This window comes from Symsagittifera roscoffensis, chromosome 1 (assembly GCF_963678635.1).
Source record: "Symsagittifera roscoffensis chromosome 1, txSymRosc1.1, whole genome shotgun sequence".
Taxonomy (NCBI): Eukaryota; Metazoa; Xenacoelomorpha; order Acoela; family Convolutidae; genus Symsagittifera; species Symsagittifera roscoffensis.
In genome coordinates this window covers 12848811-12862444 of record NC_087062.1, presented here as the reverse complement: position 1 = coordinate 12862444, position 13634 = coordinate 12848811, and positions in this window count along the sequence as shown.

The following is a 13634-nucleotide window of genomic DNA, read 5'->3' as shown; positions in this document are numbered from 1 at the left end:
TTTTTGAAAAAACCAGTTCCATTGTTTTTGAGTTTTCCTCTTTGGTTGTTGTTGTTAATGGTGCATATACAAAACAGTCCCATACAAAACAGTCGAATACAAAAAAGTCCCAAAAATTATGTAATGGAGGAAAAAAACAGTCCAATACAAAACAGTCCGGTTCAAGGTCGCCGGTGGGCGCGCTGCGCGCACGTCGCCGCTTCGCGGCGATAACCGGCTCTAAGTTTCAGATTAATCCCTACCCTCTGTTGGCAAGCTCGCAACCTGCTGTTTTGTATGGGACTGTTTTGTACAGACACGGTTGTTAATGTAAGCTATGATTTCTTGTTCGATGTTTGTTGTACTTGTTGTCTACCTTAACGATTGTTGGGAGGAGATACCGGTGTTTCTCATTGACCTGGAAATTTCAATTTCCTTTCCTCTACTGAGCGCATAATCGAATGTATCTCTTGCTGTCGTAGTTTTAAAATCTTCCCTAATCTTATCGATGACCTTGTTTGCCGTGAACATGTCACCCAACCACTATTCTTCTTAGTTCTCACAGTCTGCTTTTAAAGCCAGTTCTTGAAAATAGGCGTAGCTTTTCTCATGTTTCTTTTGGTGTCTACAGATTGAAATGTATCTCTCGAACGCTATGATCCGTTCGCCCACGATCATATACTCCAGATGTTTTTATAATCCTCCAAACTGTTTCACCGTCATTGTGTTAATTTTGACATTTTATTTTTGTTGTCTGGTAATTTCGGATAGGGTACACCGTCTGCTCGTCACGCTATCTTATTTTCGGCCGGATAGATTCGTGCAACTTCTTAGTCTAATACCGATCCTAATCTTACTCTTATACTATCTAGTCTCAGGGTGTTTAACTAGTCTCTGCTAGGCTCAATAGATCTAGGGTATACTGGTTTATTGCGGCTGCTGAAGTTCTCTTGGAGAGGCAACTAATTTCTATTTTAAATTCAAATCTCTCTGGTGCTGAAATTACAAGTAATTCCAGCACTTACAAATAAGTGGGTTGTTAGTTAGATGGATCATGATTGGTTAATATTAAATACTTTACAGTGGTAAAATATCTAATTTATCCAATCATAAAATGTAGTTTAGATCAGGTTCCACCCATCCGGGTTTTACAGAGTTTTTTTAGAATAGCCTTTCTGCAATTCAAAAGATGGATGATGAACGTTGGTATTTGGCGAACATCATATTTCGTCTGGGTTCTCTTGTTAGAGAAGTTCCAGATTCAATCGTTGTGTCTTCTTATGACAATGACTGGGTTTTCGCAACAAACTCAAATCTGATTTCAGAATGGTTGGCTATGACAGGTTTTTTCGTTTCATGTAGAGAACTTCTTTGTGTTTGACCTTGTCTGGGAATGGCGTGGAGATTGTGCGTGGAGGGGATGCCTGGTTACTCGGATCTGTACGTATACTTGAACATCGAGGTGGTCATTGTTCTAGTTCAATGAAGTCCTTTTCTGCGAAGTCAAGTCGTACTCTAAATCCTTTGAGTTGTGATTGTGGGCGGCATATTGATTGTGGTTGGCCATTCTTTTTCGATTGTAGTGGGGTCATTTTGTCTTTGGATGTTCGTCTTTGGTGTTGTATGCTGATCTATATACTGCAAGGTATAATTTACATTTTATAAAATTTTTATTAGTTTAGTGTTTTTAGTTATGATTTTGGTTAGTTGTTTTCACAAAAGCTTTCTGTTTTAGTTCAGTTATTTTGAAGAGTTACTCACCCTTGAGTACCTCTTATTAAAAATAGGAGTGTGGTCACAAAGCGTGGATGTAGCGCGGTGGGTTAGGCCGGCTATAGAGCATGCTCAGGACGTCCTCTCTGGTGGGTTAGGCCAGGAGTGGGAGTATGATTTCGTGCGGTTTCTGTGAGAGGTCCTGTTATGTGATAACGTTTTATGTTGGGTTTATTGTGGTTTTTCTTATGTTTCGTTGGTTGTGTCCTTTTTTCAAAAATCAAATTGTTTTTGGTATGGGTTTGTCTTTCGACTTTTTTGTGTTTTATTATTTCTTTCTTTGACTTTATAATAGTCTTCAAAAGAATAAATTATCCAGTTTTAAACTGGGTTAATCCGGTTTGGGTACCGTTGGTTTCCTTTTCTTAGTCATGCTGTTATTCTATGTGTTGTGTTGTTTAGTAAGCTGCGTTGGTTAGTTTTGTTTAGTAAATAATTCCTTTCCAACCGGGTTAAAGGAAAGTTTGAAATTTGTTATCGTGTCTTAGAGTTGTTGAGTGTGAAAGCTTGAAACTGAAACTCATTATTTAAACAATTCTTCGTGGGCGAGCTGTGCGAGTTTGGATAGAATTCTTGTGCGAGTGAATGAAAATATCAAAAGGTTAGTACTGCATTTGCGTTTTATTAATTTACTACATAGAATTTCAATTTTATTGCTTGTTTTGGGGAAAAATTAAGTTACAAATTTTCATCATTATTAGAATTACTGCTTTTAGGGAAATAATTTATAAATTAATTTATTACATTTGTATGAATTTTATTTAATTTAGCTGGTGCAAAAGATTATTAGAGTTTGGGACAATTTGAAGAAGTTTTCCATTTTTTATTTTTCTTTTGTGTATTTTGCAGATGATCGTGAGATGAAGACTAAAAATCTAAATAAAACATGGATAAAGAATGGTTAGTGTTTTATTTTAAATTTATTAGTATATTTATAAATTATACTTACCTGTTAGTCGTCGGGGAAAAAACCGTGGGGGAAGATGTCGTGGATTATGTCGGAATTTGTTAGTAACTTTGCTAATATGCGAATGATGTTTTTAGTTTGAAGCAGTGGCCAAAGCAATTGAAGTGCTTTAATGGTTTTTAGTTCTTCAGTGCCAACTGCAAAATCATAAGGTGTGTTTTGGATGAGATTATATAATTTGTGGTTATATTTAGTGTTGTGGATGAATTCTAATATAGGGATTTCTATAGGTTGAACAAATTCATGTGGGATAAGGAAGGGTCTGGATTCTTCTGCGTTGAAGGTCTTTGTGATGGGACAAAAAATATACATTTGGGTTATGGGATCATAATTGCGAAGAATACCGTGAAGGTTAGTATCTTTGATGCAATATGTGAAGTCAAGAAAAAATGGTGATGTGTATTTAGAGTTAATAAATTGAAAACGATGGTGTGGTTGTCTTGATGGAGTGTGTAGGTCAAAGTGATTTTGTATAAAGCGGTAATATGTATATGTGTGTGTTTGTTTAGTGCGTAACATAATGTCATGTGAGCAGTGCAAATCTCTTTCATGTGGTGCAAGGAAATGAAAGGTTAGTAAAAATAATTGAAATCTTCCTTTAAAACTTTCGTAAGCTTGTGTGTCGGTTAGTGCTTGAGAAATGATGTGGTCGAATTTGCGATCAAATATGTTGAGTGTGAAAACATATGGTGTTTTGATGAAAAATTTTTCTGTGATTTGTGGGTTAGCGAAGCGATCATCATCTAAAAATTGGTCTTGGTTAGTTCGGATGATACTATGATCGTAATATTCTAGCGTATATTCGTTAGCTCGGGGTGCAGTGTATGTTTTTAGTGATTTTTTATATCCAATGTAAGTAAATTGTCTATGTGTTAGTGGTGTAGTTAGTCGATATAGCATATCTTGATTTCGTTCTATATCGATGTGAGTATTAGATAAAGGTAGGCAAAGGGGGTTAGTAAAATGATAATATGATGTCCAATGAAGTGTAGGCATTAAAACTTGTTCATCTACAAAGCTACGTGTATCGTTAGTATCTGTAGGGGTGTTCAAAGTATATTGTGGAAATGAAGGTAAGGTGATTGCTAAAAATTCTTTCGTGTTAGTGTGATTTGGATGATTGATATATTCACGTGCTGTTCCTGGTTTTGTTGGAAATGGATGGTTTGGGAATTTTCTTTTGAAAGTCCGGTAAGCTCTATTAGTGCTAAGTGATGATTCGGTGGATGTAGATGATGGTGCTAATGATGCGGTATAAGCTGAAGAGGGTGTAGGGGTAGGTGGGTTTGATGATTCTATTGTGGATGAAATCTGATTTATAGTGGGATTTTCAAGGTGGAAGGGTTGTTGTTGTAAGGTGATAAAATTATCTAGTTCTTGGGAGATTTGGGGGGTGTCTGGAGAATTGGATGATCGATCTGAATGAAGTGAAGAGTAGGTTGGGGTAACTTGTGAAGCATAGGAGGGTGTAGAAATGGATGGGAGCGGGTTATATGGTGGGATTGGTTGAAAAGGGGGTTTCGAAAAAACTGAGGGATTGGTTTGAAAATTATTGGATGGAGATGGTTCAGAGTCTGCAAATTCGTCAGGGGTTTCAATATCTGGGTTATTGAGTTGTGAGATGGAGTATAAAACTGAGATGTGTGAATTAGGGTCTGATTTCATGCCTGATGTTATATTATTGGTTGGGAAATCGGGTGGTGGGAAGGCAAAAAGTGGAATTATTGTAATTGGAGTGTTGAGGTTGGTTGGGTGTGAATTTGAGCGGTGTAGGGATCCAAGTTGTCGGCTCATCGTGGGCTAAAAAAATTATTATTTTGAGACTGAAAAGCGGTGGTATGGGGTTGTTCTATAATTTGTTCATATGCATTTTCGTCTAGGGGATGGTGTGTCATTATATGTTGAATGGGACTTTGTGATATGGTTGGTCTAAAATTTGGATTGTTTGTTATTGCTAAATTTTGAAAAATTCGTGGGACTAGTGATAATGGATGGTTATGTGGTAGTGGTGGTAACTGTGGTGCTGTAGGCGTAATGTCTACATTGTTATGTTCTTCGTCGTATGTGTTCTGTCTTGTTGAAATTTTTGTGTTGTATTCCTTTATTTGTGCATCTAAAAGAATTTTGTTTATTGATGATGAAAAAATTCCAAAAAATCCTGCAAATAGTATGCGTGCTACACTTGCTTGTCTATTTACTTGTGTGTGTATAGCGCATGTATTATAGATTCCTTTTAAAAGCGAAAAAAGAAATCCTATAAAGTTAAACATTGCGTATAAAATAGTCAATTTTTCTAAGATGTAGTAGGGCCATCCTAGAAAATCGAGAATTTCATTTTTTAGTGTAACAAAGCTAAAAATATTTATAGGTGAAATATCTTGTGGTCGGTATTTTTCACCGTTTAGATATATATATAGTCTTTAATGTTTTTAAAATATCCGCTATAGTCTTGTGTATAAATATCTGCAAATCCTGCTGTTTCGGCAAGTTTGCGTAAGTTTTGGTCAATTGACTGTCTTTGTATTGTGTCCATTTGTGTTAATAATTCTTGGAATTGTTGTGTTCTAATGTGATGTTGTATATCGGATTTTGAATATATTCCAATTGATTGTAAGTCAATATTTGGGTTTCGAACAATAGCTCTAATGCTTTCAGGTGAAAATTTTTTGAGTGATTGCATTAATGTGGGATATGGAGTAAGAAGATAATATTTATCTTCATCAGGGTTCAGTTGAACTACATTGTGGCTATTTTTTGATCCACATGGGACTGCGGTATCCCAGAAATAGGTTTGTCTTGAAAGTGTGTCAACGAAGTGTACTTTATTCTTATAAAAGATAGGGATTCTTTTATAGCATCGTTTATCTTCAAAAACATATAGTGGTGATACTTTTTTGGTACAGGTATAAAACCATAAAATGTTTCCTTCATAATCTAAAAAATTTGATCTATTTCCTGATAGTAAATATCCTGCGTAAGGTATTTTTAATACTGCTAGTGCAAGTGATTGTAGGATTTGTGTCCTTTCTAATTCGCATAGCTGGTGAAGTGTTTCTAATTCAGATAGTGACATTTCTTGAAAAATTCGGCTAATTGTGTAGTCTAATTTTATATCTAGGTGAATATCATAGTGGATGTTACCGAAATATGTACTATTCATTAGTGATAGTTCTTGTAAACGTGTGCTTCTAGTGTTATGGGGCTTTAGATGTCCACCAGGTTGATTTTTACTCTTTTGAAAATCAACTGGTATATATGATGTTCCTTCATTTATAGGGTGACCTGTGGCGTATGGGTCGATTTTTACTTTTCCAGTGGTCATGTCGAATCCTTTTTCGTATTCAACTAATATCTCGGAGTATTGTGTTTTGTGAAGTGGATTTCTGTATTTACATGCAAGTTCTGTTTCTTGATATATTTGAAAACGTGTCAATTTATTTTCTATATTGCGTATGTTTCTAAAATTAGAACTTTGTCTTCCTGATGGATGGACTTGTTCATATGGAATTGATTGTATGAAATATTTTTCGTGAAATTTTATCATACGAGCGTGTATTTTTGCTACTTGAAATGTTGTACATGTGTCTTCAGGGAACCAAACAATTGTTGCTTGTGTTCGTGTTGTAGGGTCACAATAGCCTTGATCGTTTTTACAAGGTAATCTAATTCCTTGATAGATAATGGTGTTGTCAGATAAATCGCGTGTGAGTTGTATTTTTTCGAGTTGTATTTTCCAATCGAAAAACATGATTTCTTGATATCCTTTATTTTTTGTGTCTGCTTTGCAGTTTGATGGGTCATTTATACCAATGTGTGGTATCCAGTGTTTATCGTGTATATCATAAGTTAGTCTTCCGTGTGCGCCGTTGTATGGGTATTTTTCATCTAATTTTATATGTCCTTGATATCTTTCAAGTTCTGCTTGATGTACAGAATCTGAAAAAACTTGGAAATATACTAATTTTCTATCTGTGTTTTTATTTCTTGTGATATTGAGTCTTAGTAACTCGTTCTTACAATCTTCGGGATTGAGATGTAAAAATCGTTCGATATTACTCTGGTAGAATGATTCGTGGTCAAGTCGGTTTTTATTTCCATTTGAGACTTGTGAACAATGTACTTTCTTTTCAGAAAATGTTGCTGTGCATTTATATCCTATAACTGTTGTTGCTCGGGCTTTTGAATAAAGTGTCGCTATTACATTTGTTGTTTCTATGGCTTGTGGTTCTGTTTCGCATTGTGATACTTGATTTATTGCATATTTGTGTAATGTTTTTTGTTCGTTTTCTTCACAATCGTAATGTGTTACTAATAAATGTTGGGGTCCTGTGCGGGGGGAAGGGTTTATGTTTTCATTTGAGGTTATTAGAAAAAAGAGTTGGAGAAAAATTAAAATTTTGTTGGAGTATTTGGATGTTATGAGCACGAGTGTCTTCTTGAATGTCTTGTCTATATTGTAGTCTATTTAGTGCCCAACTGTGGAGTCGGTTACTTTCTAGGTGTTGTCCAAATAATGGTGGAGGTGCTGTGAATGTATTCCAGTCTAGTCTTAAAGGAATATTTGTTGATGATTGTTCTCGATATCTAGCGTCGAGGTTATTTGGGAAATTTAAGTTAAAAGGTGGTGGTGAAATCTGGCTTATTGATGGTGTTGATGGTAGTGATAATGTTTCTGGTAGTGATGAGGATGTTGTTGTATCCGTAGAAATGTCTATTGGGTCATTGATTAAATTTGGTTCACCTTGTGTGAATGAATGTGTTGTCCAGTATGGTAGTCGTGATGTTTGGTTTGTAGGGTTAAAGGGATTTTCACGTACTTGTTCAGATGTTGGTGTTGAACCTAAGTAATCTGATGGTAGGCTTGAGGTGCTACGTTGTGAAAGAAGCGTAGGGGTTTCTGGTAATATACCAATGGGGTTTTCTGGTGTACTTTGTGATGGGGATTGAGGTATATCAAAATGAACTCGGGGAGTTTGAAAATTTCTGTTTCGTCGAGGGTGTATAATTTGTCTATTTATTTCGACTGTATTTTGGTTTTGACTAGGATTTCTTATTCTACTTAATTCTTGTGGTAGTGTTGGGTATAAGTTATATGTTGGTTCGCTTAGAGGTGCTTGTCGTTGAACTGGTTCTAGTGGTTCTGATAAGCGAGCGTGTCGTTCTTCAAAGGTATATGGGTTATCTTGAAAAGAAATTCGTGTAGATGTTTGGGGGTTTTGGGTAGTTGAAAGTGGTGTCGGGTTTTCCTGGGATGATGTCGGTGAAGACTGACTATGTGATTGTTGGTTAGCAATTTTTGATGGTTTTTGATCTATTCTTTTAGTGGAAAATTTTATGTTTATTGTAGTATTCTTCTAGAAAACGTATTAGGAGGATTGTTGCTAGGGCGAATGTGATAATTGCTTTCTTTATACATTTGCATATTGTCAAGATGAGGGATGATAGAAATTTTATAAAAATTACAAATAGTAAAAAAATATCTGTTCTACTAAAAATGGTTCGTATCATTTAGATAAGTTTTGTGAATCGTACCTGTGGATATAGTCAATAGCTTTTGAAAGCTGGAGGTATTTTCAAATATAGAATAGAAAATTAAAAAAATATTGCAAAAAATGATTAAGATTATTAGAAAAGATTCAAAGGTATCAAAAAGAAATATGATGAAAGGTTTAAATATTGTAAAAAAGTTTGCGAGAATGTTTAGAATTATGGTAACTGGTCGAGAGAAGAGCATTTAAGAAATGGTTTCTCGATCGAATATTTTTTGTTGTTTGAGGCAATTTTCAAGTGTGGTCGAATTATTTATTGGTTTTTTGACAAGTGGGTCGAGTTTTGTGAAAAATTGTTGGGGGCAAATTTTATGGTGATCGGGAGGTCTTCTTTGTCTTTATTTTCATTTGTCAAATGATCTGGGGTATTTTTGAGATTTTTATACTTTAGGCTAATTAAAATTGTCGTTCTTTTACTTTAGGCTAATTTAACATATTTGTTTGGGGGGTATTTGAGGTCTGAGTTGGGGAAATATTGTTGATCTTTGGTTTATTAGATAAGGGAGGGTTATGATATTATGGTGATATTTATTTTAGTTGTCAAGTCGGAATGGTTTGCTTATTTTTGACCTGGAGGTTGTGAAGTTATAGTTATAGATATGCCTGGAGTTTAATACCTTTCGTCTAGTTGGTTTGTGTTAGAGTTATAGGAGGTGACGGATTGGATGAATCCTATTTGCTAATTATGAACTAGAATCATTGCGTATTTGTCAGCATGTTATTTTGAAAAATGAAAGTTCAGAATATTTCAGAGGTGCAAAAATTATTAAATCTAAATTTAAAGCTGTTTTTGAAATTCGACTTTCTTTAAGATTTTTGATTGTGGAATGAATGTTTTATAGTTTTTACGTGGTTGATTTCTAAGTCGTGATGACTCTCTATGTTCTGATTTGTCGATTTGTTCTTGAGGTATTATTTTTTCTATCATTTTTCTATTTTTTCTTTCTTTTTGTGGTGTATTTTGATCTAGCTTTTTTGTATTGTTTTTTGTTGTAGTTGATTTTTTATTTTGGTTTTCGAGGTGAATGTCATGTTGTTCTTTTGTTTTATTTTCCGTATGTGGATAATTTTGAATAACATTTAAACCTGTGACAGAATATAATTGAGTTAGTTCGCGTAGTGCGTACTCTTTTGGGTAATAAGGTAAAAGGTTGTTTCGGTGTTGGACAATTTCTTTTTTGTCTGAGTCGGTAATTTTATATGTGACATCAGTGGGTTTGGCAATTATTTGGTATGGTCCTTTACGAAGGGGTTGTAGTTTTTTAGAGATTCCTTTTTGAGTGTTAAAATTGGGTATTAAAACAAATGTTCCAATTTTTAAATCGGAGGCTGGTGTAAAGCGTGAATTTATTTGTTCATTAATGTTTTGTCTTTGTAACAACTTTTTTGTTACTTTTTGGTAAATTTCATTGTGTTTTTTATCTCTATTTAAAATCCATTCGGTGTGTGTACCGGAGGCTAATTTAAGAACTTGTGGGTGATGAAAATGATCTTCATCGTGTGTATGTAAAGGTAAGTTGTAACAAATTGATTCTTTATTCGGTTGACAATAACTTTGTGCATTTTTATGAGAGTTTGCTGTAAACATAATCGGTTTGCGTGGCTTTTGATTAAAAACCATTTCATATGGTGACATTCCTAGAGTTGTCGTGATTTGTGAATTGTATGCTAAGGGAAATAGTTTTACATCTGCTGACCATTCGGTATATCTTGTGTCATTTCCATTGATGATACATCTAAGATATTCTTGTAGTGAACGGTTCATACCTTCGACTAAGCCGTTTGTCCAAGGTGCATGAGATGTACGTGGTTTGTGTTTGATGTTATATAAATGACATAATGTGATGATTTCGTTATTTATGGATTCTGTACCGTTGTCTGTAACTAAAATTTCTGGTAGTCCGAATTTGGCTATCCAGTGTTCATATAGTGTTTTGTAAGCATAATAAGCGTTACAATGTGGTACTGGGTTAAGTGCTACATAATGTGTAAACGCGTCAACAATTACCATAATGTAGGAGTTTCCTTCGGATGAGGGTGAAATTGGTCCTTTTGTATCAAATGAAATACGGTGGTTAAAGTACAAACTTTGTCCTTTAAAATCTTGTTTTTGTGCTATTTGTTTTTGATTTGGATAAGGTTTATTTAGCTGACATACTGTACAATCATTGCATAGTACTTTTATCCAAATTGGTGCATTTGGAAAATAAAAGTTTTGTATGAAATTTGAATATGTTTTCTCTGATCCAGAGTGTCCTTTAATGTTTTGTGTATGCGAAATATTAAAAGCTATAAGAATCATACTTAAAGGGAGACAGGGAACTGTTGATTCATTTAATTTGTATTCTAGAAGGTCTGTGTTTTCGTTAATTGTTGTATTATTGAATTTTCGAAAATATTGGAGGAGTGTTTTATTTCCTAAAATAGTTGTATCTGCCTTGACGGGTTTAGTTTTATATTTGTGCCATGATTTTAGTTGTCTAATTACTGGGTCAAGATTTTGATATTGTTTCAAAGTATTAATTGTAATTTTATCGGTTGGGGGAGAAAAATGTTTTCTATTTCCAATTTAGATAAAGGAATTGTCGTCAGTTTTTACTGCATATTTGCATTCTAGTCGGGGTGATGTTTCGTTTTCTGCAAGGTAGAATTTTATATTTTTAGGTATTTCAACTGTAGCTTTACGTGTAAGTAATTCAGGTGGTGTATTTCGACTTAATGTGTCTGGTAATGCAAGATTTTTTCCTGCTGTCCAAACTATATGTAAGTTTGGGAATTTCATTAGAATTAGTTGAAATCTATAAACTCGGTGATTTGGATTAGATTTTTGTGTAAAGAGAAAAATGATTGGTTTGTGATCTGTGAAAAGAACTGTTGGATGTTTTGATCCAAGTATCAGAAATTCATATTCTGTTAGTGTATATATTATAGCTGTACACTCTCTCATTAGAGTTGAGAGTCGTAGCTCTGCTTGAGTGAATAATCGAGAATTTGCTGTAAAAGATTCAATTTGTTTGTGCCATTGTGTGATTGTAATAATGCTGCGCCGATGCCAAAATTCGAAGCATCGCCAATTGCATAGAATGGTTGATTTGGATCTGGAATTGTATTCGAAATTTGTTCAGTTAGGAGTTTTTTAATTTCTTCAAATCGTGCTTGATGTTCTGTGTTCCATTCAAAATTATTTTGTTGTCTAAGTATATTATAAAATGGTCTTAGGTATAATTGCATTTTATAGACATATTTACTTAAAAAATTTAACATTCCAAGGAATTCTTGGATTTTCTTTTTGTTTGTTGGTGGTTGGAGTTTTTGAATAGCATCAATGCGTGATTTTAATGGGGTGATTGTTTTTCTTTCTATATTATGTCCTAAGAATTTTACTCGTGTTAAAAAGAAGTGTGATTTATCGGGGGCGGCCTTCAGATTTTCGTTCTGAAGTATTTTGTGATAATGTTCTAAAACTTTAAACATTTCTTCTTTTGTCTGTGATTGCATAAAAACATCGTCTAGATAAGTGATTGCGTTTTTCTTGAGTATTAGTGGTCTAAAAATTTTGCTCATAAAAGCTGAAAATGCTGCTGGTCCTATGGATATTCCATAGAATAGGCGGTTGAATTCATATTGCTGATTTCCAATAACAAATTGTGTTAAGCGTCGCGATTGTTCATCTAGTGGCGTTTGATTATATGCACTATTCATATCTGCGGTTGTAAAGTATTTTCCGTTTATTTTTGTTAAAATAACTTGTATTGGTTCAATAGGCCAATTGCATTTTGATTCGTCTATTAGTGAATTAAGATATCTAGCGTCTAGAACTATTTTTAATGATTCTCCTTTTGCTAGGATGATAACAGGGTTGATAAATGTGTTACCTTTTGGTTGTTCTTCTTTGTTTACCGGTGATATAATTTTGTATTGTTCTAAAATATCGAGTAACCTGTTCACTTTATCGTGTAAATGAATTGGTACTTTACTTGCTCTTTGTTTTTTGAAAACTGCGTCAGGTTTTAATGGGAGATGTAGTGATGAACTGATTTTGCCAACATCAAATTTGGGTGTTGCATAATCTGATGAATATTTTATTAGCTGTTTGGCTAACTTATCAAATTCGTCTTGTGTTATTTGTGAATGTTGGAAGTTAAACATTGTTAAAAATTTCTGTTGATTCTCTGTATAGTTATTTATGTTGAATGTAGTTTTGAAATATGGGGTTTTTGTGAAATAATCTGTATTTCTTTTTTCATTACTTATTATATTATTTATGGATAATTCTTCATTAAGAATTGTTGATTGACAAATATCTAATAATTGGAGTATATTATTTACGCGGTATGCTTTTTCATGTATTGGTGATATCGTAGCGTTGGTTTCGCAATAGCCTAAAAGTCCTAAAGGTAACGTTACTTGATAGGGTGTATTGTTGTATACATGTAGAGAAATAATATCTGAATTCGAGTTTTTCAAATATTTTATGGATGAAATTGTGATTTTGAAAAACTTATGGATAGGTTTGAATTCAAAATCTGATATATAGAGTTGTTGTTTGTTTTGTTTCTTATCATATTGGTGAACTTGTTTTATTGAAAAATTATATATGTTTCCTGATAGTGGTTTCAGGTGTTTTCTTTGTTGATTATATATCGGATAAAATTTTGAAAAGAATGGTGGTTGTTTATTTAATCTTTGAAAAAATGTTAGGGATGTGTCTTTTGTTTTTGTGTATTTATCTTTGATTAGTATTTTACTGTTCAAAATGTTGATTGTTGGTATATATTTAGAGATAAATGGTATTCCAATGATATTGTTTTTAATATCAGTGATATGGAATATTTGTTTAAATGGTTTATTTAAAATTTTATTTTGTTCTATTGTTCTTGTGGGGAGAAGAAATAATTGAATTTTTCCATAGTTTACTAATGTTGATCCTTGTGCTGTTGCTAGTTTACTGGATGTTTCAAGGGGCGTTAGCTTTGGGTGTAGTGATTTTATCTCATTCCATGTGAGAATGTTTATTATGTTTGATTCTGCTCCTGAATCAATTAAAAAATCAATTTCAAGATCTGGTGGTTGAAATTCTTTGCTTCTTGGACTTTCTAAAAGAAATGGTATTGTCCAGATTTTTCTTTGGGTTGTTCTTTTTGTATATTTTGATAGATGTGATTTGTATTCAAGCATTTTGTTTTATCATTTTCATTGGATTGATTTGTAGTGTTGATTTCGTTAGTTTCTTGTGCCGTTTGTGTAGAATGGATGGGTTCAATATAATAATTGTGAAGGAGTTCTAATTGATTTTCGTATATATGTGATGAAAAAGGTTGTTCATATATAATAGGTTCGTAGTCATTCTCGATTGCTATCATATT